The sequence below is a fragment of the Rattus rattus genome, chromosome 5 (genome assembly GCF_011064425.1).
Source record: "Rattus rattus isolate New Zealand chromosome 5, Rrattus_CSIRO_v1, whole genome shotgun sequence".
NCBI lineage: Eukaryota > Metazoa > Chordata > Mammalia > Rodentia > Muridae > Rattus > Rattus rattus.
The window spans coordinates 129,733,308-129,739,695 of NC_046158.1; the positions used below are offsets into that span (position 1 = coordinate 129,733,308).

General features: G+C 47.0%; 1 pseudogene; it reads left to right on the top strand.

The window, feature by feature from the left end:
- The first annotated feature begins 4,172 nt into the window (after positions 1-4,172).
- LOC116901028 lies at positions 4,173-5,382 on the top strand (annotated as a pseudogene).
- The last annotated feature ends 1,006 nt before the right edge of the window (positions 5,383-6,388 follow it).

Here is a 6,388-nt window from a genome sequence, read left to right on the forward strand (position 1 = left end):
GACCTCTGGAAGAGTAGTCGGGTGCTCTTAACCGCTGAGCCATCTCTCCAGCCCCAAGCACACACATTTATACACATACACACACATACACAGCCACCAAAACTACATAAGATTGATGAAGCTCAGAAGTGCATGCCGACAGGAAGCAGATACAGATGTCTCCTGAGAGACACAGCCAGAGCATATCAAACACAGAGGCGAATGCTAGCAGCAAACCATCGATCTGAGAACTATACCCCCGGTGGAGGAATTAGCAAAAGGATTGAAAGAGTTGAAGAGGTTTACAAACCCATAATAACAACAATTCCAACCAATCAGAGTGCCCAGGGACTAAATCACTGTCCAAAAACTATATATAGACTGACCCATTGCTCCAGCTGTATAGGTAGCAGAGGATGGCCTTGTTGGGTTCCAATAGAAGGTTAAGCCCTTGGTCCTGCTAAGGTTGGACCCCCAGTGTAGGGGAGTGTTGGGGAGGTGGGGGGAAGGGGGTTGGATGGGGAGGGGAACACCCTTATAGAAGAAGGGGATGGGGATGTTATAGGGGGCTAATGTCTGGGAAACCGGGAAAGGAAATAACATTTGAAATGTAAATAAAAAAGTATCCAATAAAAGATAAACAAATATAAACAAAAAAGAAAGCAAAACAAAATAAACATAAAATGGGGTACAGAGCTAAACACAGAATTTTCAGATGAGGAATATCGAATGGCTGAGAAGTACCTAAAGAAATGTTCAATATCTTTAGTCATCAGGGAAATTCAAATTGAAACATCCCTGAGATTCCACCTCACACCAGTCACAATGGCTAAGATCAAGAACTCAGGTGACAACAGACTCTGTCAAGGATGTAGAGAAAGGGGAACACTTCTTCATTGTTGGTGGGATTGCAAACTGGTACAACCACTCTGGAAATCAGTCTGGACATTCCTCTGAAAATTGCATTACCTGAGGACCCATCTATATCGCCTCTGGGCAGATACCCAAAGGCCGCTTCAACATAAAACAAAGACACATGCGTCACCATGTTCATAGCAGTCTTTGTAAAAGCTAGAAGCTGTAAAGAACCCAGATACCTTTCAACAGAAGAATGGATACAAAAATGTATTACATCTACACAACGGAGTACTACTCAGCTATCAAAAACAATGACTTCGTGAAATTCATAAGCAAATGGATTGAACTAGAAAATATCATCCTGAGTGAAGTAACCCAATCACAGAAAAAGACAAATGGTATGCACTCGCTGATAAGTGGATATTAGCCCCAAAGCTAGAATTACCGAGGATATAATCCATAGACCACATGAAGCTAAAGAAGAAGGATGAGCAAAGTGGGGATGCTTTACTATGTCTTCAAAGGAGTAACAAAAACATTCTTAGAAGAGGATATGTAGACAAAGTTTGGAGCAGAAACTGGATATATATATATATATCCAGCAAAACTAGATAATATTGATGAAGCTAACCAGTGAATGCTGATTGGAGCTTGATATAGCTATCTCCTGAGAGGCACTGCCAGAACATGACCACTACAGATGTGAATGCTAGCAGGAAACCATTGAACTGAGAATGGAGTCCCCCTAGGAGGAGTCAGAGAAAGGATTGAAGGACTGAAGGGATTTGCAACCCTAAAATGCCTACTGTTCTTACTAGAACAACAATACCAACCAACCAGAGGTCCCAGGGACTAAACCACTACCCAAAGACTAGACACGAACAGACCCATGGTTCCAGCTGCATATATAGCAGAGGATGGCCTTGTTGGGCACCAATGGAAGGAGAAGCCTTTGGTCCTGCCACGGCTGGACCCCGCAGTGTAGGGGAAAGTTGGGGTAGGGGCAGGAAGGAGAGAGGTGGTTGGAGAGGGAACACCCTTACACAAGAAGAGGAGGGGAGATTGGTTGGTGGTCTTATGTCCGGGAAACCAGCTAAGTGAATAACATTTGAAATGTAAATAAAAAATATCCAATAAAAAAAGGAAAAGAAATTAGGCAACCTAAAAAGAGATGCTAAAATGATTGGCAGATGTTGGCATAAAATCAGGGAAATGAGCCAGTGGAAAACAGTAAGAAGTCGGAGCTGCACTGCAGGCAATGAATGTGGTAGATTCCCGTGAATTGCCAGTTCTGTTCATCTACTAGTAGGAAAAGATGATGTATCAAGAATTAGGGGAGGCATTGGGCAGCTGGAGCTCTCAACATTTATTTTGAAGACAAAATAATAATCCTTCCTTTGCAGAAACAGAGGGTTATTCCAGGTTGCTGTGTGTCTTCTTGGTAACACTTCTGTTGCAGGCAGAGCATGCAGTCCAGCTCTCTGTCGACATCATGGGAGGGTAATAATCACCCAGACACACAATGCCTAATATCAGCAATGACACAGCTTTAAAACGTGGGGTCCTTTGAGAACTGAGCATTTCTGCAGGCATGAGGTGATGTCTCTGCTGTGGGTGGTACTCTTCAACCCAGGTTTTCTGTGTTCAAAAAGGTGGCCATTTCCCACATCGCTGCAGGTGAGGCAGGCTGCAAGCCTTGCTCTGTGTTGAGCAATGTTACTGGTGTGTTCTGTAGTTTGATGAGCACACGGCTTTTGAATGCTGATTGAATGGCTTCGGAATCTCTTGGCCCTTCCCAGACTTCAATGGAAAAAACAATGCAGCAGCAGCAGCAGCAGCAGCAGCAGCAGCAGCAGCAGCAGCAGAGATTACACAGGGAGCAAGGGCATACGCATGCCATTAACCACCTTTATGTTAAATCTGAACAATATCCACCAGTTTTCAATAGAGTAGGGTAAGGAGATAGAGGAATCCAGTTCCTCTTTAACATATTTGAGGGTCTCTGGGTCTTTCTACGTGGTGGAAATGTGGCATATAACAATGGGCTACCCAGAGGAAACCCCACATTGTCACATCAGGGGATCTCATCTATTTTACCATCATTTCCCTGCCCATGCAATCCTTCTTACCAGCAACTTCTCTGGACTCTAGAGGCAAGCACTTCAGACTCATCTTGAATCTCCTCAAATGACAGATCATAGTTAAGCTTCACTTTGCACAGAGCTGCATACCCTTCGCCAAAATGGGGAACGAGGCACATCCTGGCTTCCCATGACTTCTAGAAAGCAGTAGAATAGGGAGTTGATGTATCAGAAGGGTGTGGAGACTAAACAAAACTAACTTGGAGGAATGTTTCCAGAAGAAGGCATCTCTCACAATATGAAATTACCTTGTTTGTTGAGGATTCCTTCCACTTCAAGGAATCTTCATTATTATCCACTGTGCGTGTGTCTGTTTGTATGTGAGTCACTGTGTGTGTGTGTGTGTGTGTGTGTGTGTGTGTGTGTGTCCCACCAGATGAAGAATACCCATCAAATGACTCAAGTTTGAATGTAATCTGCACAACCAGAGACTAGAGCTGGTAGCTTTGTAAGGCTCTGGATATCTCTCAGGGTCTGAGCATTACCCAGGATGCTATGGAGGACTGCAGCAGAGCTGTGGGGCTGAGCAGTCTCTGCCCATCTGAACTCACTTGGGACTCCAGATGCACTTTTACTGCTTCTCAGTTTTGTTGCTGCCTAAACCTGGTCATGCATATCTTTCGGACACATGGAACATGTTCCTCTGGGTTCCTTCCTCTGCCTCCAGGACCACTGTCTTCTCAGCTCACAGGTACACCTGGAGACAGGCAGTTGAGCTGACATCCTCACTGTGCATGAGGGTTCTCTGTAGTCTGGCGTTTATTCTCAGTTGCCTTGGTAATCACCAGCACTCCATGGATGCTTTTTCCAAGTTTCTGTGTGCTGTGAAGAGCAGTGCACTGGACCACAGCTACTGTTTGACGGCTGCCCAGTGGGAGCTCCTGTATGGGAGAGGCAGAAGGAACACCACCCAGCCTTTCTTCCTGATTCATCCTTCAGACTTCAGGGAAAAACATTGTGCCTCCTTGCTTTGCTTGAGATATGGACAGAGCTTCCCCTGACTAACACACAGCCACCTGAAATTCCTGGATCTCTCCTCCCTGCTCCTGTGTGCATCCTCAGCAGGCTCCTCTCCATCCTCTGCTATCATCCTCCAGGGACCACAGGGTCTCTGACAGCACTTGGAACAGACACATAAATCTTAGTAGAAACCCAGCTTCCCGCCGGGCGGTGTGTCAGCTGCAGATGAGCATCATGGCTGTTTGGAGACTGCCCTGGATGGTGGAGCAGCTGGCCAAGGCCTGGCGGGCCTTCATGGATGAGTTAGGAGCTGAGCAAGAGCTGGCAGTGTTGGCGCCTGTCCATGTCAACCACAACGAGGAGCACAGGGACTACGACCAGGTCCTGGGACTGCCCATGGCTCTGGAGCTTGTGAACTTGTTGGTTGGAGCCATGGCAGATGGGCTTTTTCTCCTCACCGTTTCCAAAGATGAAGAAGAACCCCAGCAACAGCTATTCCCACTGACCTCAGCCCAGTGGTCCTTGGAGCTTTGAATCCCACAGGGGACAATTATGTCAAGGGAGTGATTCAATATTACTCAGCTTTTGTCCCTCTCTGGTTTCAATGCAGTGGAGGTCAGCTCAGTGTCCCTGGGGTGGGGAGTCGACTTTCCAGCTCAGCTTCTCTGGAAGTCGCCACATACACCTTCCTCCAGTAGCTCTGCCCAGACTCACTGGCAATAGCAACCCAGGCCCGGGTTAGTCAAAGGACTGAGCACAGCTTCACTGGGGTGCCCTGTAGCATCATGAACCAACTCATCGCACTGCTGGGGCAGAAAGGCTATTTGCTACTCATTGACTGCAGGTCCGTGGAAAAGAGCGTGGTGCCACTATCAGACCCTAAGCTGGCTCTGCTCACCAGAAACTCCAATGTCCGCCATTCCTTGGGCTCCAGCAAGTACCAGATTCATTGACACCAATGTGAAGAAATGGCCCAGGCCTTGGGCAAGGTGAGCCTTCTAGAGGTGCGGATGGAGGAGCTTGAGGCAGGCAGAGAGCTGATGAGCAAGGAGGGCTTCTGGCAGCCCTTACATGTAGTAGGTGAGATCTGGAGAACAGGCCACACTGCAACTGCTCTGAACTGATGAGACTTAGGGACTTTGGGGTCTCATGGTGGACAGTCACTATTCACTCAGGGATGTTTATGGCGTGAGCTGTCCCGAGCTGGACCAATTAGTTGGACCAATTAGACTCGCTGTCTGTGCCTTGGATTTATAGCAATTGCATGACAGGCATTGGCTTTGGTGGCTGCACTGTCACATTGCTGGAGGCCTCTGCTGCCCCCCTTGTCAAGCATCATGTACAGGAGCAGGACAGTGGGACAGCCACCTTCTACCTATCTCATGCTGCCAATGGAGCTGAGTTTGTGAGGTGTCCCTGTGACTTATATAACCACAGGCATTAGGTAGAGGCAGCTGGTGGGTACCTCAGCCCTGAATCAGGCATCCTCCTCCTGTGTCTGGGTGTTTAATAAACATGTGCCATTTACGGTGTTGAAAAAGAAAAAGAAAAAGAAAAGAAATCTTTGTGGAAATCGGCAGGACTTATGGTTGGCTGTGCTGGTCCTGTGCTGACATGGGCCCTCAAGCTGATTTTCCTGAGTGCACCATGGATCCCTTTACCAACCTTCTCCAGCATCCTTGCCTAGCATTGGGCCACTATCTTCTGCTGTCTACAGGTAGCTCAAGTTTTGGAGGTCTGGTCATAGGAGAGAGAAGAGGATGGGATTTTCTCTCTGGCATGATAGATACAATGTCACCAAACTCCTCAATGTGAATGGTGAGGCTATTTTAATGGAAGAAAGAACCAGAGAGTGTATCCTTTCCCATCACATCCCAGCTAATTGATTTAGCCTGTGTCTCTGAAGCACTCTACAGTGGCTGGCATGATTTTGATATTTGTCACTGGGAGGCAGCAAGACAATCTTCTTAAGGCTTTGGGAATCACCTTCATGCCCTTCCAGCCCAACGTGCTTATTAGAGACTCTGGGCATACCCTGGCACTGCCTTCATAGTTGCTCCTGATGGTCTGTTTCCCTGGAGGCCGAGGTGCTCTCTTCTAAGAATTACTTGCCTGGATTCTCTTCCTGTATCTTCTTACTGGGGAAGGGGCTTCTGGTCTTGGACTCCCAAAAGGACATGCTGCTACTTGTCTCTGAGGACTCAGAGCTTTCATTGACCACATCTTGTGTGTTTTCAAAGGTTGACTTTTGTGAGGATCAGAACAAGTGATTCCTGATGATGTCGTTGTTGTCGTCGTTGTTGTTGTTGTTGTTTTTGTTGCATTTCCTTTCCTTGATGATGAAGTTGTGGAATTGATGCTGCCCTCATTCTGAATGAAATGTTATTCCATTTCCTGGTTTCCCCTCCAGAAACTCTCTATCCCCACTTCCTCTGCTTTTGTGAGGGTGC